Source organism: Camelus ferus, chromosome 15 (genome assembly GCF_009834535.1).
Source record: "Camelus ferus isolate YT-003-E chromosome 15, BCGSAC_Cfer_1.0, whole genome shotgun sequence".
Lineage (NCBI taxonomy): Eukaryota > Metazoa > Chordata > Mammalia > Artiodactyla > Camelidae > Camelus > Camelus ferus.
In genome coordinates this window covers 29520920-29545599 of record NC_045710.1, presented here as the reverse complement: position 1 = coordinate 29545599, position 24680 = coordinate 29520920, and positions in this window count along the sequence as shown.

Genomic DNA, 24680 nt, shown 5'->3' with positions numbered 1-24680 from the left:
TTTTAATCAACTTCTATATGGACAATCGACTGATTTGCAAATTTTGCTGAGCAGGAAAATCTATAGCACATGCTGCCCAGGATGCATGTGCCTGTCAGTTTTGCCCAACCCATTATGGGGCAATCAGATAGAGGTAACGGATCTCTGATCTGGGGTCACTTCTACACAGTGATCTCACTTACACTGAGTATTTTATTTTTATGAGAATTGAAATTATTCATATTCCTATCTGTACATAGAAAATTCAGATAAACAAAAAAGAAGAAAAAAATAATTCCACGTCACAGATAGCCTTTTTTCCTCATGGTATATATATCTATAAGTCCCTATCTATCTATCTATCTGTCTAAAATGTGGATCTATCTATATACTTTGGATTTAAAAAAATACATATGCAGATAATGTATAACAATATACTATATATATACACATACTTTCTGCCTCCAGCAATGGTTACCATGATTGCTGATTATAATCACAATTCCAGAGACTCTTGGTGTGTCCAGGTTTCTGGTTGTGACCATTTGAGTCCTGCGCTTCAGTAATCCCTGTGCTCATCTAGCAGTTCAGCATCATCCATCCTCCAGAAGCCTGAAAGTGCAGCAAATGGGTCTGAGGCTAAAAAGGAGCTAAACTCTGATTACCAGTTCATGGTAGTATTTTTGGATTTTCCCATTTAGAGCTCTAAGGATCTGTCTCCTGCCACAACTTGACTCTGTAGGGCTTTCAAAAGTCACTTCACTTAATTCTCCAAATCCTCAGAGGCTGATGAGCATCACTGTTGGAAAAATGAACTGATATTTGTTGTCACTAAACCAAAAGATTAGCCCGAGCTAGAGTTAACACTCCTTCCTTCCAAGTCTGCGGCATCTCCTGTGACTTCACTCCGTTTCTCTGCCTCGGGAACATTGTACAAATATTTGCATGCTTTATGCAGCCAAGGAAACCTACTCTGAAGTAAATAAAATGCCAATGGTCATAACCTAGCATTTCCCCCAGAAAACAGCTACCTTCCTTGAATAGTGCCCAAACACATTTTGAAAGCAAACTTAAAAAAAAATCTATACAACTTGAACATAAAAATATCTTCAGCAAACCTCTTTAAATATTTTTAAAGAGAATGAATATATGCTTCATAAACAAAAAGTAATTTCACACGAGAAATACAACGGTACTTACACTGTTAAGAGAGGAGTGCTGCCCTTCAAAGGGGTTGCTGTGAGAAGACTTGTTTTTGTTGTTATGAGCCTGTTGTTTCTGCAACGATTTTGAAATTCATCCTAGTTTCAGGATCAGTTTATAAGATACATTCGAAAAATACCCGCATTACCCCATTGTCTCACTACCTGGTATTTAAATAAACTCAAATATATTTTCCACCTTGAATACCTATTTCAGTTGGCTCCCAATAATGTTTACATCTTAAAAACAAAATGAAGTAAGAACTACTCTTTATGATGGGGGTTTGCTACCCAGAGGCTGTTCAAGGCAACGTGTCCCCGGACCTGAAAACAGTTTTGAAAAAGAAGTTCCAAAAACGTTCTGAGCAAAGGCAGCATTGCCTGTAAGAACAGCAAAGACACATTCCAAGCTGCCTACTTTGAAGGAGATAAAAAATCATGTGGATGTTAGGTTCTGGCATGTCGCTCAAACGAGGAGTTTATATTACCTAGTATGTTGATCCAGCATATAAGATTTCTGTATTATTTATAATAGCTGTCATCCTTTTCACCTGCCAAGTTAACAGTGAGAATTTCTTTGCCACTAGAAAATATATATGAGGAACTACTCTTTTGGAAAGATTGTAAGGGTTGAATAATTGAACAACAGGGTTGTATTGGAACAATGCAATTTCGGCTGTGTTTAGTTACAAGAATCTGCCTTTTCTTTGTAAATATTAAAAGTTTGTAAGTGAGGTACATGTCAAGAGCCAAAAAATCAATCTATCTTTAAGCCTTCCAGTCTCTGTTAACAGAACTGCAGTCCCATAAAATAAGGGAGAGACACAAAGATGTATAGAGGTGGAGTGGGGAGGCAACTGAGCAGAGTGGGGGAATAGAGAGGAGTCTGACTACACCTTTACATTTATTCCTTTTTCTGTTTTTACCAGGACAAAGCATGGACCAAGGGCTGATGTTAGAAGTCTTTGAGTAGACACTTATTCTTATTAAAAGCTGGGCAGGTAGAAGGCTGTATGAGTGGGAGGCAATCCTTGTGTGATTCAGTAGTTACTTACAAAATAAAGAAGTTTGAGAGTCCCTGTGAAACTTGCACTTTCTACATGATTAGTGAAGGCAGAAGGTAAGGAATGTTTAAAGAACACACAAAAAGGCATCTGATTTTTTTTTTAAAGAAACGAGGTTATTCACACATAAACATATTATTTGGTCTTACTACAATACTTAGTGATTATTTATCTGGAGAAGATGAGCCAAATTATTCATACTTTTTTGTAAAAAATGACCTCACTGAAATAGCTGGAGAGCTTAAAGATGAACAAATACTTAAATAACTGATGAGACCACCGAGTATTTTATGGAAATGCAATCTTTCACTACTTTTCACTATTTTCACTTATATTTACTAAAGAGTAAATAGACAAGGATTTGTAGACTGATTTGTTTATGATCTTTTTGGTACATTATCTTACATGACAATCAAGCTTACTTTTATCCTTGGATAGAATATAGTTTTCAAAATGAGGTATTATATAATGTATGCCCATATAACATATAGTATATGTATTAATGTTTCTTCTTTTTTATTGGATATTAACAAAGGCTTTCCCCCCAAAGTGGCCTATGTTAAGTTGCAAATACTTTAAGTACATTACTTTGCATAAGCCATTACCTTCTATCGACCAAAGGGCATCGTACTTTAGAGAAAAATTGGAAACAACAGAACTTCCTTTTGCATATAAGATTAGATCTTCATTTTTATTTCTGATGCTGCTTGTAATGAAACAGCAAAAATAGTCATTTAATTGGCCCCTCTGTAAAGCACATTACCTGTGTTCTCGGTCTTGAGGTGCTCTTAATTAGGCAGGCAACCTGACAAAAAGGAAGTGGAAACATCCAATAATTGTGTGTAAGACCTAATGAAAGAATTACTGAGGGAGCCAAGGGAGATATATTTCTGGATAAAAAGAGCAGTCATTGCCTTTGTGTGACACTAATTTCTTAAGGAATGAAAACGTGGGGTCTGAAGACTACATAGAAATTCAGATTCAAAGAATTCAAGGGACACCTGAGCTACTTCCTTTGCTTTTCTCCAAGCATGTCTTTAAGTTGGATGAAGAAATGCTGGGACTAACTGAGTAGGATATTTCAAATCAAGTTTGCATCTGAGAACTAAGGGTCAGGATGAGAGAATTAGAAAAGGAAACTTAATCCTGCATATAAAAGGACACCCAATGGAAACTTCTAGCAACAAAGTGTATCCAGCTGATGTAGATCAGTACCCTTACTTCTGCAAACACAGATATATACTGGTTAAAAACAACAGCAACAACAACAATACAATAATAGTAAAAGCTGAGTTTAAAAAAAAATGAAATAACTAAGCACAAAATTAAGAGGGAACTCAAAGCCAGAACAACAGAAGAACAAGAAGTATGGACTCAGGCTGTGAGGTGATATCTCATTGTAGCTTTGATTTGCATTTCTCTAACAATTAGTGATGTTGAGCATCTTCTCATATGCTTATTGGCCATCTGTGTATCTTCTTTGGAGAGATGTCTATTTGGGTCTTCTGCCCATTTTTTGATTGGGCAGAAATTTTTTTTTTTTAAATTAAGTTGTATTAGGTTAAATGTTCTTAACACATACAAATGATAACTAAGGAGGGTGGGAGGAAACTTTTGGAAGTGAATGGATATGCTTCTGGAATAGGTTATGGTGATGGTTTCACAGGTTATCCCCAAACTCATCAAGCTGTATACATTAAATATGTATAGCTTTTATATGTTAATAATATCTCAATAAAGTAATTAAAAATAAAATAAAATTTCAAAAAAGTTTATGTGATTTCTACCAGACCCAATTAAGCACACCCTCCAATCACTTTAATTTCTCAGCTTAGGGTATCACCTATAATGAGAGTGGTGTGAAACTGAGCTTGAGATCTGAAAGAAAGCAGAAACAAACATAAGATTACAAATTCTCTGGGAGTATATAATTACCATGATTAATATTTCTACTATTAAGAAAAATGTTCCAAAATTTGGAAATAAGATGAAAGGATGGCCACATGCCCTTTCAGCATTGTACTGGAGTGTTATCTAAGAGGCCTACCCAAGAGTGAACTGATTCTCTGGGGCAGCAAAGCCCAAAAGAACTTTGTATAGTGATGAAAATGTCTCTGCATTTGTGCTGTCCCATACAGTAGCCATCAGCCCCATGTGGCTATTGAAAGTGTGGAATGTGGCTAATGCCAATGAGGAACTGATTTTTAACTTTAATTAATTTAAACATGTGTGTAGTCGCTCCTACACTGGTCAATGTAGCTCTAGTGGAATATGCCTCTGACTTACAATTTATTATTGATTAGGGTTGAGACTCTGTGAAGTTACATCTATATTTGTAGAAAATCATGAAAAGGGCTTATTTGGTAGAGATGCAAGTGATTTATATCTGGTAGAAAAGATAACCCCCAAAGTTACAGTTTTATTGACAATAATTAAAACTGTAGGGTATTAATCAATATTTAACATGGCAGTCATACTCCAGCTGGATCCATCCTGCCGGTTCCCTCATTAATGTGTTAAATAAATCTTTAATGCATGATCAATCTAGATTTTTAGAGAGCCGTGGTTTTTACAGTTTTTTAAAACTATATTTTCACCCCACCTGGAGCTGCAATAGAGATAAATGGGTATCCTTATCTCTTCCTTTAAAAGCAAATGGATTTTCTTCTAGCTTACTTCTTCCCTGAGTGTCGATCTCTTAAACATCCTAACTTAATGCCCTCCATTCAGTGGGCTCAAGGTTTAAGCTCCTGTTCTCCCACACAGCCATTAGTCCCCAAAACTCTAGTTTTGTGGTATTAACATTTAATCCCAGGGCAGCTCTGGCTTCAGACTTTGCCTTTTATTCTGGTTTCAGCATATTGTTATTTTTTCATGAGCTTTGGGGATGTCTGTTTCTTTCTTGTTAGCCCTGCAATGCATTTAAATGTATGCCTGCATTATTTTATACAACATCTGGATGTTCTGTAGCAGGTGGGCTTTTCAGAACTTCTAGTATGACAAGTGCATATCCTTAAAGCATTCTCTACACTGCGGTTAGAGTGAATTGTCCAAATGTGAGTCTGACCACATCTTAGTTTACCACTAGAAACTTATCAACGGCGTCACCAACTATAGTGATAAAGCCCACATCCTTGAAATGGTCAGCTAGGACCTGGATAATCTGAAAACACCTCCATCCTCATCTTGTGCCTTATTCTCTTCACTTCAGCCTGAGATTCCCTTACTTCCGTGAAGGTGGTATTTCTTTTGGCTTCAAGACCTTCACATGTGCTTTCCTTTCTTTCTGGGCCACTTTCCTTGCATGCTTTTATCTAGTTAACTCTCTTGCTGGAATCTAAGCTCCATGAGGGGAGGGATCAGCTCTGTATGGTCCTTGCTGTATGCCCCATATTCTGATATTTCAGGCATTCCACAATTTTTGTTGAATGATAGGAATCACTCAGTAATTGAACGTCCGAGAAGTGAGTGCCTTATCTGCATCTTCATACTTGCTACTCCTCCTGTGTTTACTTGTCTTTGAAATAGGACCCTGGATTCAGCTCTTCAGACTAGAAATTAGGGGTCATCCTCCTCTCTTCTTTCTCCTTCACTTCCTGCACTAATCAATCTTCCTCCTAAATATCTAAGAAAATCATTCCTTCTTTTCAGTCTTGCTACCACTGCACTGCCTGAGTTCATTATTTCTTTCTTGGATTATCACAGTTATTTCCTAACTGATTAACTTGCTCTAACTTGGCTCCTGAAAACAAATCTGTTTCTTCCCTTCTTAAAATTCTTAAATGTCTCCCCATTAATGCCTTAGTTTGATATATACATTTTTTGGTGGTCTCCCTCATCTCCCACCCCTTCTTATTCCACATGCATCACAAGCTTGAGCTAAGTCAAACAAACATTCGTAGAGCACCTACTGTGTGCCAGGCTCCATACGAGGCTTGGTAACATACATCACCTAAATTAACTCTCAGAAACTAGGAGTTTGTATTTTCCTAGTGCGGGAGCAGAGGTGTAGAAGGGGAGAAGTGGCTTGGCTTCTAGATCACATTGCTAATCTCTGGTAGAGCCAGGACTGAAAGCCAGGTCTTCTGAACCCCAGAGCCCATGTTTTCTCAATTAGTGTATTGCCGGGAAAAGAGCTGGAGAACTTCTTTGAGAAGGATGAAATCTACCATTGAGTCACCAAGATAAATGGCAGGATGATGTCATGGTGCATGTACAAATCAGATGGCAATTAAAGGATGCATTTTTAAAAGGTCTTAAAGGAAGCTTTTTGTCATTTTCTTTTTTTTTTTTTTTTCTAGTTTCTCCTCACCTCTCCCTTTCCCATTCCATAGACACAAAATCAAATAATAGTCCTTAGAAACAAACTTAAACCTACTCCAGCCCTGGATGGAACTAAAGGGCAGGCTCTGTATGAGTCATTTTGATTTGTCTTCCTGCAGGGTTTGGAATTAAATTTTCCTTTACTTTCAGTCTTAAGGTTCACTTATTGCTGTTTGACCCTCATGTTGTTTTCCTCCTGTCAGTCAAACAGAATGAGCTCCTGGGATCTCCATGTTCCCCCAGCTTCCTTCCTTGGGTATTGCCAGATCCTAACTTAAACACTGGTTCTCAGAGCTAGGATCCCGACGCGCTGAGCTAATCCATTTACCTGCTCCTCCTTGTTTAACCTCTCAATAACTTGATTTCTTCGTTTCTCCTCCAGCCTCCCAATAGGCTTTTTATCCACTGGCTTTGACCATGTCAAACCTATCCTGCACACGATTTCTAGGGTAATCTATTTAGAGCACAAGTAGGACTGCGCCGTTCCTTTGCTTAGAAACTTTGAATGGCTCCTAGTCACCACAGCGTAAAAGTCAAATAGCTCAGTGTAGCCGATCCTGGCCCCTCTCCATTTCCTCTCACAATCCAGCAACAATGAATGATCGTGGTTTCCTAAAATGCTGACTTTCTTTTTTTCATGTTGTACTTCCTTTACTTTACCTTATATTTTCTTCGGCATACTTCCCAGCGTCTGCGATTATTGTGTGAATTGATATATTTATTGTTTGTTTCCACCAATAGAATGTGTATTTTGTCTACCTTGCTCACTGCTGTATCCCCCAGTGCCTAAAGAAGGTGTTAAAAAATACTTATTGAATGAATAAATGAATGAGTGAAGTCTCTCCCCTCTGAAATTCCTTTCTCCTTCCTTGTTCACACTTCTCTAACCAGTAATATTTAGCATAGATGTCATCTCTTCCAGAAGGCTTCTCTAATTACAGTGCTCCCCTAACAGAAGCTTTGTAAGATGACCCTGTGTACCTCTGTGATTCTTTGAACATGTGTAGGAATAACAGTTGTATAGATATATGGAGTGCTTACTATATGCTAGGCGTATGCTAAGTGTTGTTTCATATAATTTCCATAGTAACTCCATAAGTAGATGTCATTAACTCCAGACTACAGACAAGAGAATAAAGACTTAGTAAGGATATACCTTGCTTGCAGTGACATGGAGATAAAGCAGTTGATCTGAGATTGGCACTCAGGAAATTATGACTCTGAAGTCCTTGTTCTTAACAATGGAGATTGAGTGTATGGATACAAGGAAACATGCCATAGCATTCAGAATCAACACTGGGAGGTGCCGTGGGCTTCACAGAGAAAGTGACGAGTTGATGGACATTATTGAGCTCAACAATCTGAGTTCAAGGGACCACTTTTTATACTTCTTTAGAGAGATGATGTGATTGAGTTATTTTGTTAGCTGTGTGCCTGCCTAATGACAGTTTTCTCTGAAAATTCCTCAAAGATAAATGGGTTTCTAACTTCCTAGTCTCCAATCCAGTCCACTGCAGCTAGAGAAGCAGGCTGTAATATAAGAAAGTATGGCACAGAAACCACCAAAACAGGGTCAGGTGGGGACTTGAAATCACTTTCATTAAAAGGGGGATAAGTGCCCAGAAAGTAAAGTTTCATGGGCTCATCCTTCAGCCACTCTTACAAAGACTTTCTAACGTGTTCAGTGCTCATTAAGAACTGCATTTAGCTTGGGTTCAATCTCCCACTCCTCAACTCCTGTTCACCCAGCAGAAAAATAAATATTGTAAACACCCAGCCTTCAAAATCAGGCTCTGGGTGCAATGGGATGTGTGTCAAAGAGATTTCTGCATGAAATTATTGGAGGTTTAGGCAAAGTAAAAGAGATGGCAAGACAACTATGCCAATATAAAGTAGCCCAAAGGAAGCCAGCCACCCAGACAACCAGAACATAACACGTGAAACACAACCAAAGAGAGTCTGAAATTAAGCACCACACAAGGATGGGAAGAATGTGCTGCAGGTGTGCTTCATGCTCTGGAAAAACCTAACAAGGATATAAATTTGATGGAACAAGAGCCCCAAGGTATTATGTAAAATCAATAGAATTAGGGGGAAGGAGTGATTGTCATGCCAGCACAATTCCATTACAGGTAACAAGTCAACCCCAAACAGCAAGTGATGGAATAGACAAAGCTTAAAGTCAAGTTAGTAGCATGAAGGAGAAGCTTGAGCTAGTTTCCATGGATATGAAGATAAAGGAAAAAAGGAAACTAAAACAGCTAGAGAGGAGGTGCCCTCTATAGTGGGCAAAGGATTCCTAACAGGAGTATGCCCCTAACAGAGAAATCAACACATGAAAGAGAAAGAGTGTTCTGAACAATAATTCAAGAAGATTCTCCTGAAATAGAAAAAAGAACTAAACGTTTACATTGGAAAGACTATACCAGGGGAAAATATATATAGCTATCTAGATAGAGACATATTCTGCTTAAGTTACAAATTACATCAAAAATAGTCAAAGATTAAAAGCCAGAAGTTGAAGTTAAAAAAGAAGTACTTCTGGGCAAAAGAAGAAATGTACCTCCGAGAGGTTAGCGCTTGGAATGTGGCTTCAGACGCCTTCCCAGCATCCAATGTTAGGAGAGAAGGAAGTGGTGTCTACAGAGTTCGGAGGAATTTGTGGCCCCCAGATAATATAGTTGGCCAAGTTTTCATTCATATGTAAAGGCAGCAGGTAAACATTCTTAAAAGTGAAAGAATTTATGGAATATGATACCTGTGATTCTTTTGAAAAAGCACTACTTGACAAAAACCAAACCAAACCAAAAACAAAACAAAACAAAACAAAACAAAAACCTAAAACTGTCAGCCAATCAAAGGATGGATCAAAATATTGAACTCAGAAATGGAGAAGATGTGGCAAAGGCACACATAGGCTCATTGAATCCAAGGAAATACTGATTTAAGATTAAATAACTAGGGAATTATGGTTGTGCAATAGAATGGAAATGTTACATATTTTCATGGAGAAAAATGGTGAAATACCACAACAGATGTGGATGTAGGGAAAAGAGAAGGAAGGAGGGGAGAAGGGAGCAATTTTAATACGTCATCCTCCATAGCAGGGAGTCAGTTGAGATGATCTAAAGCTGAAACATGAGGTTTAGAATAAAGAAAATATAATGGTTCCAACCTCTTAATGAATTTCATAATCTTTTTTTTAATACCTAAAGGAATATAGTATTTTGGGATAAATAGTCATTTATCTTCAGCACTTTCCTTTAGTTTTAGTTCAGATTATTATACTGCTGTTAAATTCATGTAAAATTATTATTTAGTACTTCCAGTTAAAATGTGGTTTATATTCTAGTCCTCGTGTCATAAAATTATTTCTGTCCAACTCTGCTTGCCTGCCTGAGAGAGGCAGTATGTTTAGAGCAGAGCTTTTAAACTTCTTTGTGTATATGAATCACCTGGGGGTCTCCCTGGACTGCAGGCTTGGGATGGGGCTTGAAATTCTGCATTTTCAGTAAGCTCCCAGGTGATGCCGAAGCTGCTGCCACCTGGACCTTACTTTGGGCAGCAAGAGCGTGTAGGCTGTGAGTACTGACCGTGGTCCCAGACTGCCTGACTTGGGTTTCTGGCGCCACCATTTACCAGCTATTTGGCATTGAGCAAGTTCTGTGCCTGAATTTCCCAATCTATAAAATTAAGATTCTACTGATTATTATTCCCAACAATAATCTGTAAAATGATTACAGACTCTTATTCTCAAATTTAATTTGTAAAATGAGAATAATAACACTGCCCTCATGTGAAATGCTTAGAACAATGCCTGACAACAAATGTTAAGTATGATAAAAGATTGGCTACAATTGTTACAGACCATATTAACTTTGGGCCAGAAACCTGACCTCTCCCAGCTTCAGGTTCTCCATCTGTGAAAATAATTACCTCTCAGAGCTGCATGACACCTAGAAATGGCTTATTTAAGATGCCCTGCATGGTGTCTGGCGTGCTGTAGATAACCAGTAAAGGATAATTACCAATGTTTATAGTTAACCACATAAATTATAATGTGATAATGCTTACTAATAAGTCCTTCTGATAACCCATATGGTCTTAGATCTACCAATCCATTTATTCATTCACTCGTATTTTATTCGTTCGTTCTATCAGTAATTCTTGGGTTTTTCCTCTGTTTTGGGAGGCCCTAGTTCAAGCACTAGGATCACATCAGTAAACAGGTTGGTCCTAGTGGACCCTCCAGTCTAGTGGGAGAGAAGAAACAAAGACAGTATGTAAAGCAGTAGTCAGTGTTGTGAAGGAAAACTAAAGCAAGGTCAGGGCTAGGAAATGGTGCTGGGCGTGGGGAGACACGGGGGTCAGGGAGGCCTCCTGAGCAGACTGAGCAGACACCCAGGTGAGGTGAGGGAGCAGGCCCTGGGAAGTGCCAGGGAAAATATTTCCATCAGAGGTTCTTCTGAGGTAGGAGGCAGTGTGTCTAGTTCTGGAGAGCATCACACAATGTCAGAAGTTGGAGTCTGAGAGAAAGGTGGGGCCAGATCAGAATTTTCCAAACCCAAAGTCACAGTTCATTAGTGCAACCCATGTTACCTCTTAAACCCATCTCCACCCTGTCCCTGCTCACTGGCCTCTTCAGGGTGCCGACGTGAGCTCTGGGCTTAGGTTCCCTCTGCTGGCCTCACTGTCCCACGGCTTCCCCCCAGAGCCCTCCGCCCCTCCTGCTATCTGCTCTCTGTCTGGTCTCCCTGCTGCGTTTCCAGTAACTTCTTTCAGTGATTCTCAGTAGGAATAGCTAGCAGCGAGGGCACACTCAATCTGGGATCTTTTATTGCCAAAAAGGGATAGAGAAATCAGTTATAGAAAATGAGGAAGAGAACTGAGGTTGGGGGAGGATTGCAATTAATTCCTTTCACTTCTGAATTTTCATTTTAAAATCTCAAGGCAAGTGGATTATCTCATAGCTGCTAGTAGTCAATGATGAAAAGTTGGTGATTAATTCACTTTGGGTTTATTATAGCAAAAGACCGTGGTTTAATTTGTCCAAATTCAAATATAGGGCTGAGCAAATAGCTTTTAATAAATTTTATAAATGTGTGGGCAATGCTGGAGCCAGCTTCTTTGTGCTGTGTCACCATTGGCTGGATCAGGGTTACTCAAGTACACCACCAGCCATGTGGTCTTCAAATAGAAATGAAAGGCATTGTTATTATGAAAGACATCATTAGATTGATCTAATAAAAATATTAGGATAAATTATTTATTACAACTTAATCAGTAATAATAATGTTTTGTATTGACGAAACTCTTTCTAATTTTGACAGTGTTCTCACATAAAAAACTCTTTTAATCCTCACAAATACCTTGTTTGGCAGGGAGGACAGGTGTTAGCTCTTGCAGGTGATGAGCGAGGGACCCTGCGAGGTTACTAGATCTGCCCAAAGTAAGTGGCAGAAACTAGAGCCTGGCTGTTGGATTCCTACTTAGCATCTTCACCAGTGACCTTTGATGTCTTCAAAAGCTTCATCCCTTTCTTGTGGTATCTTGAGGGGAAATGGTCCGTGTGAGCTGAGTAGCACAGATACTCTGAAGCTCTCCGTTTTTAAACATTTCCAACCTTTCCAATTGAGATTGTGAAACCCCCACCTCTTGGTAAATAGTGAATAATGAGTATAATTTAACCACTTCTGATAGTTAGGGTGTGTTATTATCAATGTTAATTATTGCATTGAGAGGTCCTTAAAAACCATTAAGGTTGTTAGTGCCTGTCCAGTGCGATTCTACACTGCCAGCTGTTTGTTTATTTTACTGTCCTTTCTCTTCCGTTGTTTTTGCCTCCTTAGGACACTGGCTTCTAACACTTCCTTGTTTTCTTCCTAAAGAAAGTTGCCTGGGTGGCACATCTCACCTATGCAGCAAAGTGCATGGGCTTTGTGACAGTCTCTCTTATTGAGTTTGATATATTCTGGGTGGTTCAAGTTGCCAGAAGTCTAACTACTAGTCACACTGGATGTAACTATGAAAACAGATAAGTAATGCACTCTTGAAGAAAGGGTCTATGGAGCTTATTTGAAAAATATTGCTTACAGTTTCATCTCATATCAATCTGATGACAAATGTTGCATAACACAAATATGTATGATAAATGTGGCCCCTTGGAAACTGTCCTCATAAGAGATTTTCTTCTATGCAACAGTAACTAACACAGTTTTGACAGCAGATTGCAAACAAGAATCTGACAATGTCAACTTAATAGGTTGTTTTAGTTTATTAGTTTTGTAAATCCCTTATCCAACGGCTTAATAATCTTTAATCAAGCTCTGCTCTGCCATTATAAAAAAGCACTAATTTGTTATTTGGTAAACAGATCAATAGTGTTTACACATTAATCTTAGAACACAAATTCTAATGCACTTTTTTTCTCTAAAGCTGTTTGAACTTTATAGCCTCTTTACTTGCTCTTATTAAAAATATTGAAACAGTGTTACTGAGAGAAATTTCTTAACTTTGTATGAGATAGTTCATTGAATATATCAAGTGCTCTTGCCCGGGAGAATCTTAATTGAAAACACTTTAAAAAAAAGAAATATAAAAACCATGTAAATGCGCAAAGAAAGTGAAAGTCAGAGTACTTAGCAAAATGTAATACCAGAACTGAAGTGCCAGTGATGGCAGAAAGCTATTTCAGGGGGGAATTTGCCTCTAGTGAAAGCAGAGTGTTAGGATGGACTCGGCTCCAGCCTGTGTGAGTCATACCTGGTGGGGCGGTGGCAGACCCCGCTCTTTAGCTATTGATGCCCCATGAGCTGTGCAACTTGCTTCGGCTTGAGGTTGCTTGAAGTTCTTCCCATCTTTTACCACCTCTGCTGCAGGACCAGTGCCGAATCAAATGCTTCCACTGAAAACTGGTGCGTGACCTCGAAAGAGGATGCTGACACTTGCTCCACTTCAGGCAGATTTAAACGTCATCTGCAATCATTCTTCTCTGATCCTACTGAACATGTCTGTTCACGGATTCATATCCTCTTAGACCTTGTTGGAGGGCAAGCCCTAGAGTCACACTGCCTGGGTTCAAATCTTGCCTTCTCAGCTAACTAGCTTCGTTGCTTTGAGCAAGTCACTGAGCTACTCTGGGCCTCAGTTTCCTCACCTAAATTTAAAGAAGAGTATGCCTCATAATCTTGTCATGAAGACTAGGTAAGTTAATACGAATAGAGCACTTGGATCAGTGCCTGGTACAATAATAAATATGGACACATTAATTATCAGCAATTAAAGGTACTACACTATAAAATCTCTGAGGCCATCGCTTGTATGTTTCAAATGACTACATCCACAATATCCAGCCCGGCACACAGTGGAGGTTGTGTGTTCCGCGTGTAGGCTGAACATCTATGGCACCTACTTCTGCACAGCACATTTTCTAAGAATCAAATGTTCATAACTGATACTAAAATTTCATATTTTCCAGTCAACCCGTTATGTAACAAGGAGCTGTTAATGAAAGACCTGGTTGAAAACATATTAAAAATACAACCCTCAAAAGAGCATTTCAGTTAGAATGTTTATAGCAGAAGCTTTGTTTCCATCGAGAGAAAATAAATATACCTAGATATGTATTTGTAGGCACAGTTCTTATGACAAAACACCTGTCTTAAAATTTCACCCGTTTTTGGCTATTCAGTGATCTATGACTAAGGACTGAAACTTTGATCAAGTATCTTACATCGCCTTCTCAACGGACTGACCACAGTTCTTGTCCCTACCCAAATCTGGGAGTCCCAATCGCCCTCACCCCATTCTGCTTTTTCCCCCATAAACACAGAGCACATCACTCCACCATGTTCTATGTAGTTTAATTCTTTGTTATGTTCATTATTTAACATCAGTTTTCCTCAGCTAGAGTGTAAGCTGCTTGAGGGCAGGGATATTTATTTGGTTCACTAATGCATCCTTAGTGCCTGGAATAAATAGTCCTCGGCTTAATATTACTTAGACTCAACACATCTTTATTGAACAAATGAATAAACTGATCCCCTAGGCTTACTTCTTTAAGTCGCACTCTCTGTGATGCAGACACTCAGTTTGAGGGAACAGGATTCTCTGCATGCCCTCATCTGGGTTCCACTACCTCTGCCCCTAGTTATCCAGGTTCCTCATATCAGTTCAGCCGAGATTATACCTTCTTTGCTAAAAGTGAAATCAGATGGTGCTAGGATTTGATCCCCAGCATAATCAGAAATACTAAAATGGTGCTGGAACACAGAGTGTTTGAAGAGAGAGTATGATTGTCCAAAACAGTTTATGTCAGCAGCAAGTCAAAATATCAGTTTCGAAGTGCAATGTGGGGCTTAATTTTCTTTCTCTTGCTAACAAAGCTGTGGCCTTTTGAATCTAATTTTGTTCCTCAATGGAGGAGGCTGTTGTAATAGGCCAGATTCCAATTTTAGAGTGACTGACTTCATACAACACAGGGCCACGTGTGGAACTACCACAAATCTTTCATTTTGACTTTAGATTTTATTCTTACCTTAATTGTACAGCTTGGAGTTAACTCCTGAAGAGAATTCTCACAATGAATTTTACCTGCCATATTGTCTTTTTCACATCTTACTGATATTTTACTAATTGTTTTCACCTTGGGAAATAATTTTTTCAACCACACTGTAAAACTAAGCTGTTTTTGGCCTTCTTTGTTTCTCTTCTCTTACACTGATTTTATTCTATGTTCCTTCTAGCCTTCGCTGCTCAGTAGGCATCACCTTATCGTACAGAGTATACTTTGCCTGTGCATTTCAGTTTCATGACTAGTTGAGAACTTTGATGATAGCAGATCATTTCTATTAATTTATGCCAATAAGGAAACACTCCTGAATCTATTATTTACTATAAAATGTAAATTATTTACAAAACTTCTGCATGCTTTTTCAAATAAGCCATAGTGCATTAATAGCTGATTTCCCCAAGTGCCTCCTTAAAAGCTGCCTGAAAAATACCCTTATAATGAGCCAAGTACAGTAAAAAAAATTTCATTCCAGAGATTAGAGATTGAATAATGTTCACTTACCAAAATAAAGCATTTCACCTCATATGTAACATTAGAAACTTAATGTTTCAACAACAAGGAAACAATGTCCTTTTGAGGTTTTATGTATATACATACACAAAGAGAGAGAGAGAGAGAGGGAAATGGACATTAGTGTACGATGTCGTGAGTTTTGATCAATGACCCGTATGACCACGATGGCAATGAAGATGCTGAATGTTTCTGTTACTCCAGGGAGTTCCCTTGAGCTTATTTCTAATTAATTCTCAAACACACAGGCAACCATTGCTCTGACTTCAGTCACTATAGGTTGAATTTGAATTCTTTTGAACTTCATATAAATGGAAATTATGTAATGGATACCCTCTATCTGGCTTCTTTTGCTAAATATAAAAATTTTAAATTCATTCACATTGTTGTGTATCAGTATTTAATTAAAATTTTTTGAATGGTATTTTGTTGTGTAAATATAGCACCGTTTATTTATTCTGTCTCCTGTTGATAGACATTAGGATTGTTCGCAGTTTTTGGTTATTATGCAAAGAGCTGTTTGAGCAGGTCTTTTTGTGGACATATGGGCATTTTTTTCGTGAACATACATTTTCATTTCTCTTAGGTCAATATGCGGGTGTGGAACTGCTGTGTCGGGGTAGGTGAATACTTAGCTCTGTATTAACCACTAAACTTACCATTAAAAGGAAGTGACAAATCTAATGCCTTTTTATTACTAGAACAGTGTGAGAGCTGCCCGGCTTCATCCTACAGCTGGATTGTGATTCAGCAAATTTCCTTAGTTTAATAACTTCTGGTATGAGTTTCTTAAAATAGATTTAATCTAGCTGATATACTTTTACGTAAGACTTAATTTTTAATTCAAATCAGGGTAAAATACTGTAAATATGTGCCTATGTGCTATTCTGCATTCCTACGGGGTATGTGTCTGGTTAAGACATGATTCTGCAGGATGCTGCTGTAGGTCTCTTTATCTTGACTGTAGTGGCCAGGAAGGGTCCAGCCAGCAGAGGCTTCCATCTATAATAATACCCGGAACTTTATGGCTATGTTATAAGTGTTGAGTTGAGAAGGCTGAATTCACAGTGTGTAATCAGAACTGTGAGAGGACAGGATTTTCTTTTCCCTGTATCTTCTTTCCTTCATTCAGTGCAGTCAGGCAGTTGCACGTGATTTTAGCCAAGTGCTAAGACCGTAACTGCTGTTTTGTAGACTGGTATGTTGAAATTACTTGCAAAGTAGGAATTTTTAAAAAATTAATAATAGTTAAGGCAGTAATGTATATACACGAATGCCTGTGAAGCACTCAGTATACCTCTTTCCAATTATATCCTTCTTCCTCCTCTGCTCCCAGGGAGAGCTACAATCTTGAAATTTTTTTAAATTGAAGTGTAGTTGAATTACAGTGTTGTGTTAGTTTCTGGCATACAGCATTGTGATTCTTCATGTATATTCTTCTTCATTATAAGTTATTACAAGGTATTGAATACAGTTCTCTGTGCTATACAGTAGGACCTTGTTTATCTGTTCTGTATATAGTAGTTTGTATTGCTCTTTATAGCCTTACCTTCTACGTTCTCATATAACATTTTGCTTATATTCATGTTTTTGACATCTGTATGAAAGGAAACATATTGTATGTATTCTGATACTTGCTTTGTTCACTTTAATTTTAGATTTATTCTTATTGATGCATGTAGTTATAGTTCATTTCTTTGTTCTTTGAACATTTGGTAGTTCATTTCTCCTCTTGGCAAGAATGTGAATTATTTCTAGTTTTTCTTTTCTTTGCTGTTGAAACAATGATGTTCTAAAGACATTTATACGTGTCCCCTGGTGAACAGTATATGCAAAAACAGTATATGGATGATATGTGGATTTCCATTTTGCTACATTTTTTTTCCAGACAGAGTGCTTTTTGCTAGACAATTTTTGCCACACTAGTTGTTTTCCAAAGTAGTTGTATTAATTTAATTCTCACAGATAGTGTATTAAAAATTCCGTTTATGTCAATACTTCTTATTGTTTGGTTTTTAAACTTTTTGTCAGTTTGATACATTTAAAAATGGAATCCCATGGTTTGATTTACATTTTTCTGATTACTAATTAGAGTAGAGTACCTTTTAAAATTTTGTATTTGTATTTCTGCGTCTGTAAATTGTCTGCTTGCTTTTTGCCCATTTTTCTAATAGGTTTTTCTTTTTCTTATTACGTAGGTTTTCTTTTGTTAACTCCTTTGTGGATTATATGTGCTGCAAATGACTTCTCTCAGTTCTTAATTTTAAAGTAGTTGAGTTTATCAATCTTTTCCTTTAGGATCTGCGCTTCTTTGTCTTGTTAAAAAAATTCTTCCTTATCGGGAGTTTATAAAGAAGTTCACCAATGTTTTCTTCCAGAAAATTTTCAAGTTTTGCTCTTTTTATTTACATCCTTCAATTCTATTTGATTTAATTTTTTTCATATGGAAAGCCATTTGCGGCACAATTTACTGCATGGTCCTTCCTGTTCCTCTTTTTCTATCACTTATGATGTTTGTATGTGTGCTGAGTTCTGTTCTTGGACTCTCTGCTGAGTTCTGTTTATTTATTTTTCTCTCCCTGTGCTAATACCACACAATCACTTGTGGTTGCAAAGTGCTAAGCGTTGCTGCAGCAATGGCTAACTGAACAGCCGCTTCCAACAGTCCCTTCCTTTGCAGTCTCTGGGAAACTTGCACAAAACTAGAGTGGTTTTTCCTTGGAACATTTTGTAGAAACGTGCCTGTAAAGCCATCTGGGTATGAAGACGCTTAATTACTGATTAAATTCATTTTGTTAAAGGAGTTTTCAAGTTGGTTTAATGTTAACTTTCTTTCATCTTTTCATTCTCTGTTGCGTCTGTAGTTGTGTTCCTATTTTAATCACATTTCAAAGAATTTTGTCTTTCTCTTTTTTCCTCTGGGTTTATATTGCTAAGATTGTCAGTTTAGTATTCTTTTTCAAAAACCAACTACTGGCTTATTTCATTTTCTTTATTATACCTTTACTGCCTTTTTAAATTAATTTTTGTTTTTGTTCTTATCATCTTCATTTGGCTTTCTTTGAACTTACTATGTTGTTCTTTTTCTAATGACTTACAGTGAGTGCTTAGACTATTAGTTTTTAGCCGCTTTTCCTTAATAATGTAAGCACTCCTGGCTTTCCATTTATCTCCAAGTACCGTTTGAGCTGTATCCCGCAAGCTGTGCTGTGTGGCAATTTTCTCTTTTGTTTAGTTGTAAGTGTTTTCTAATGTCATGTGGTTTCTTTTCAGCCCTTTGATTTATTCAACAACATTTAACAGAGATTTCTTTGTGTGCCTACTATATGCCGGGGTCTTTTCTAGACCTTTGGGCTATGTCAACTAAAACAAATACGCAGACAGAGAGAGATCTCTGTGGTGGGGCGGTGGCTGGTATCTGCCCACATATCTCCGGAGGGGTGGCTGGCAGGCAGCTCCCCTACATGCTGACAGCTTCCTGACTCTCTCAGGCTGAGAATGTTGACCTTCACCCATTTCACGCACCTCAGCTCCCCTGCCTCTGGCAACCACCAATCTGTTCTCTGTATCTATGAAGTTCTTTTTTTTTTTTTCTTGTTTGTTGTTGTTGTTGTTTTTTTTTTTTTAAGATTCCACATGTAAGTGAGATCATATGGTATTTGTCTTTCTCTGTCTGACTTATTTCACTTCATGTAATGCCCTCAAGGTCCATCCATGTTGTTGCAAATGGCAAGATTTACTTCTTTATGGTCAAATAATATTCCATTGAATACATATACGCTACAACTTCTTTATCCAGTCATCCATTGATGGACACTTAGGCTGTTTCCATGTCTTGGCTGTTGTAACTAGTGCTGCAGTGAACATGGGGGTGCAGATACCTTTTTGAGTTAGTGTTTTCATGTCCTTCTTCAGTTTTATATTGGATACTCTGGGTAGGTTTCATTGGGATGGTAGCATCTGAACAAAGACCAAGGAAGTGACAAATTTAGCCATGTGGTTGTCTGGGGGAGGACATTCCAGAAGAGGTACCAGTCTGTGCACAGACTAAGGGGAAGAATGTGGTCGGTGTGTTTGAAGAACAACCAGGACCTCAATGTGGCTGGATGAGCAACATGAAATTAGTTGGAAAAGAGATTAAAAAGGGAGTGGAATCAGTTCATGTGAAGTTCTTTAGACCATTAGATGATTAGATGCATTTTCGCTTATACTCTGAGTGAGATGGGGAGACATTTAAATTTTATAAAAAGGAATGACACGATTGGCTGTAAGTTTAAAAAGGAGCACTGGGACTGCTGGGGTGAGAATGGTCTCTAGAGGGCCATAACTCAAGGAGATCTATTCACAAGTTACTGCTGTAATTCAGATGATGGATAAAGTGGTTTGCTTGAGAGTGGGGACAGTGAAGATGCTGCGTAGTTGTCACTCTGCCAATATTTTAAAGTCAGAGCCAGAGAGACCTCCAGATGGCTGATCTACGAGATGTGAGAGGGAAAAAGGGATCCAGAGTGAGTCCAGAATTTGGCTTTAGCTATCCACTAGGGTGTATAGGGCTGTGGGCAGAGCAAGCTTAGGGGAGAAAATTTTAGACATGATGTAACTTTGAGGTGTCAGAATATAGATGATATTTAAAGGTCTGAGATTGGATAACATCACCACAGGTGTAGAGAAAGAAGAGTAAAGGCCAAAGATCTAAGCTGCTGGTCTCTCCAACATGAGGGGATTGGTGAGAGGAGGAGGAATTTGCAAAGAAGATTTAGAAGGAATGATCAGAGGAGTACATTATGGTGTCCTGGGAGCCAAGTAAAGAAGTTTTTCAAGGATCAACTGTACTAAATACCATTGAGTAGTCATAATGGATGAGCAGTGAGAACAGGACATTGAATTTTTTTCCAGTTTTATCAAGATGTGATTGACATACAGTATTGTATAAGTGTAAGATGTATAGCATCATGATTTGACTTACATATATTATGAAATGATTAATAAGTTTAGTTGACATCCTTCATTTCATACAGCTACAAAAGAAAAGAGAAAGGAAAAATGGGGGTTTTTTGTGATGACAATCCTTAGGATTTACTTTTATAACGACTTTCAAATGTGGCATACAGCAGTGTTAACTATAGTCATCATGTTATATATTGTATCCCAAATACTTATTTATCCTATGACTGAAAGTTTATATCTTTTGACCACCTTTATCCAATTTTTACTTTCCCCACCCTCTGCCTCTGTTAACTACAAATGTGATTTCTTTTTGTTTACTTTTTTCCCTTTAGATTCCACATATAAGTGAGATCAAATGGTACTTCTCTTTCTCTGACTTATTTAGCTTAGCATAATACCTTCAAGAGCCATCCATGTTGTTGCAAATGTAATATATGTATCACAACTTTATCCATTCATCTGTTGTTGTACACTTAGGTTGTTTCCATGGCTTGGGTGTTGTAAATAATGCTACTGTGAACATTAGGGTGCAGATATTTCTTTGACATCATGTTCTTGTTTCCTTTGGGTATATTTCCAAAAGTGGAATTGCCAGGTCAGGTGATAGTTCTATTTTTAATTTGAGAACCGCCCCCCCCCCGCACTGTTTTCCGTAGTGGCTGTACCAATTTACAGTCTCACCAACAGTGAACAAGGGTTCCCTTTTCTCCACCTTCTCCCCAGCATTTATCTCTTGTATTTTTGATGGGAGCCATTCCAACAGTCATGAGGTGATATTTCATTGTGGTTTCAATTTGCTTTTCCCTAATGATTACTGGTGCTGAGTACCTTTTCATATATCTCTTGATGATTTGTGTGTCTTTTATGAGAAATGTCTATTCAGGCCCTTTGCCCATTTTTAAATTGGATTATCTGTTCTTTTGCTATTGAGTTGTACGAGTTCTTTATTTGTTTTGGATATGTATCTGTGACAGATGAGAGATCTACTAAAAAATCTTTTGGCAGTAAATCCAGGTTTTGAAAGTCTGAAAATTTATTTTTTCTACCCTTGTTCTTGAAGATAGTTTCTCTGAGCACAGAAGTATAATTTGGCAGTTCGTTTTTCTTAGTATTTTTGAAGATATTTTACTCTTCTATTCCACTGTCTTTTGGATGCCTTTGTGGCTTGTAGACGTCAACTGACAGACTAGACTGTTGTTCCTCTGTAGGTGGTGTGACTTTTTTCTTTGGCTGCTTTTCTATGTCTGTTTTGTCTGGAGCTCCATAGAACAGGTCTAGGTATGGATTTCTTTTTCTTCATCTTGGGCTTCTAGGGTTTCCTGAATTTGAGAAATTCTCTCTTGAAACAGTTCTGAAAGACCCAAAGCCAATATCGCTATAAATTTTACCTCTCTCCTATTCTCTGTGGAGAATTTTCTTCTGGAGCTGTAATTAGACATATACTAGACCTTCTCATTTTATTCCCCATACCCCTTTACTTCTATTGCACTTTTCTCTTCTTAAAAAAATTCTGAGGAGCATATTGTTTAATATGTTTAGTTCTGTTTATTTTTTTGTCTAATTTGCTCTTAACCCACTTGCATCAGTCAATTAGGCTAGGCTAGGCTCCAGAGACATTTAAACCCTAATCTCTTAATGGCTTTAAACATGAAGTTTATTTCTCATTTATGCAAATTGCTCTGAGGGTCCAGCAGTTTTGTAGAGCAACTCTCTTTTACACTGGGGTCCAGGAATCCAATTTGCTTACATTTTGTGGCTTTACCATTTCAACATGGGGATTCAAGGCTTGCCACAGCAGGGAAAGAGAGAGTATGGAGAACTTCTACCTGTTTTTAAGTGCTTTAGAGCAGAAGGGACACATATGACTTCTGCTAATGGCCTATTAGCCAGAAATAATCACATTGGCCACAAACTAATTTCAAAGGAGGATGTAAAATTTAGAGGAACACATGGAGTAACAATAATGACCTCTGAAAATCTTCTAGGTTTTAAATTTCTATTTCTATATTAACTTAATGATTTGTATTGCCATATAAATGTATTAGCAATATAAAATTATATGTACAGCCTAATAAATTATTATAAAAAATTCTTCCATATAACCACCTCCTAGGATAAGAACCTTATTAGCACTTCAAAGCATACCATTTGCCTCTCATCATAATCTTCCTACCTCCAAAGGTAACCACTATTCTGACTTTTATGATAATCATTTCCTTACTATTCTTTACAGTTTTCCATTTGTAAATGCACTCCTATATAATATAGTTTAGTTTTGCCTGTTTTGGACTTTATATATACTGTACATTTAAAAAAAAATTTTGCTTGTGTTATGTGATTCAACTATGTTCCTGCACATAGTTGTAGTTTGTTCATTCCATTTGTCAGCTATGGATGGACATTTAGATAGTTTCCAGGGTTTGGTTTTGTTTTGTCTTTGTATCATGAGCAATGCTGCTATAACCATTCTTGTATAGTGTGTAGTACACGTGAGTATGAGTTCCTCTTGAGTATTTATGCATTAGTGGAATTATAGGTAGGGGGATTTTTCCACTCTGATAGATAATGCTAAACTTTTCCAACGTGTATGTATCAATGTATTCTCTTACCAACTGTATATAAGATTGTGAGATTCCCCTTGCTCTACATACTTGCCAAATTTGACACTGTCCAGCTTTTAAAAATTTGCCAGTGTGTTTTGGTATGTAATAGGGTATTATTCGAATTTTACTTTTTACTTCCCTGAGTACTAGTAAGATCGAATACTTTTTGATATGTCCATTGGCCATTTGTGTTGCCTTTTTTCCCAGTTTTATTGAGGTATTATTGACATGAAGCACTGTATAACTTTAAGGTGTACAGGCTTGACTTACATATATCATGAAATGATTATCACAGTAAGTTTGGTGAACATTCATCAGCTTATATAGATACAAACTTAAAGAAATAGAAAAAAAGTTTCTCTTATGATGAGAACTCAGGATTTGCTCTCTCAACTTTTATATGTAATATGCAACAGTGTTAATTATATTTATCATGTTTTACACTACCTTCTCAGTACTTATTCATCTTATAACGGGAAGTTTGTACCTTTTGACCACCTTTATCCAATTCCCCCCAAAGTTGCTGATCTCTTAAGTTCAAATGTATTTTAACAACCTTGCATTTTACCCAGCCTACCATGTTTGACATCATATTTTACACCTTTTTGTTTAGTGTTATCCCTTAACTACTTATATAGACGTTTTTACTAATTTTATGTTTTAACTTTCTTATTAGTTTTATACATAGCTAATTTGCTGCCTAATAAGCTAGAGAGAAGATTCCAAAATGGCTCTTGCCAGGACCAGTGTCCTCACGGTAAAAGGAACTCACAAAAATGGCTGCCATCAGTGCCTGTGTCTCCAGGGTGAGTTCCCATTGCCTCCTGCCTCTTCGGGAGGCTCTCCAAGGGTGCAACTGACCCAGGCTCCTTTTAAATCACTGCTTCTGCCCTGGATCCCCAAGTGTGTGAGGTTTTGTGTGCTCCCTTTAAGAGTGGAGTCTCTACTTCCCACAGTCCTCTGGTTCTCCCAAGAGTAAGCCCTGTTGGCCATCAAAGCCAAACATTCTGGGGGCTCATCTTCCTGGTGCAGGAACCCTGGGCTGGGAGCCTGATGTGGAGCTCAGACCCCTTGCTCCTTGGGGAGAACCTCTGCAATTATAAGTATCCTCCTGTTTCTGGGTTGCCCACCTAGGGGTGTGGGTCTTGACTCTACCATGTCTCCATCCCTCCTACCCATCTCATTGTGGTTCCTTCTTTATATCTTTAGCCATAGAAGATTTTTTTCTGCTAATCTTCTGATTTTTCTCATCAATAGTTGCTTTGTAATAGTTGTAATTTTGGTGTGCCCATGGGAGGAGGTGAACTCAGGGTTTTCCTACTCCACCATCATGTCTACTCCTTGCTTGTGTTTACTTTTTTATTTTTATTTTTGTGAAGTGCCTGTTCAAGTCTTGTCTATTTTTTTAAAAGAACAACTTCTTTGTCTTTTTTATTCTAGCAGTTTAAAAATATTTTTAAAATTTCTTCTTAATGTATGC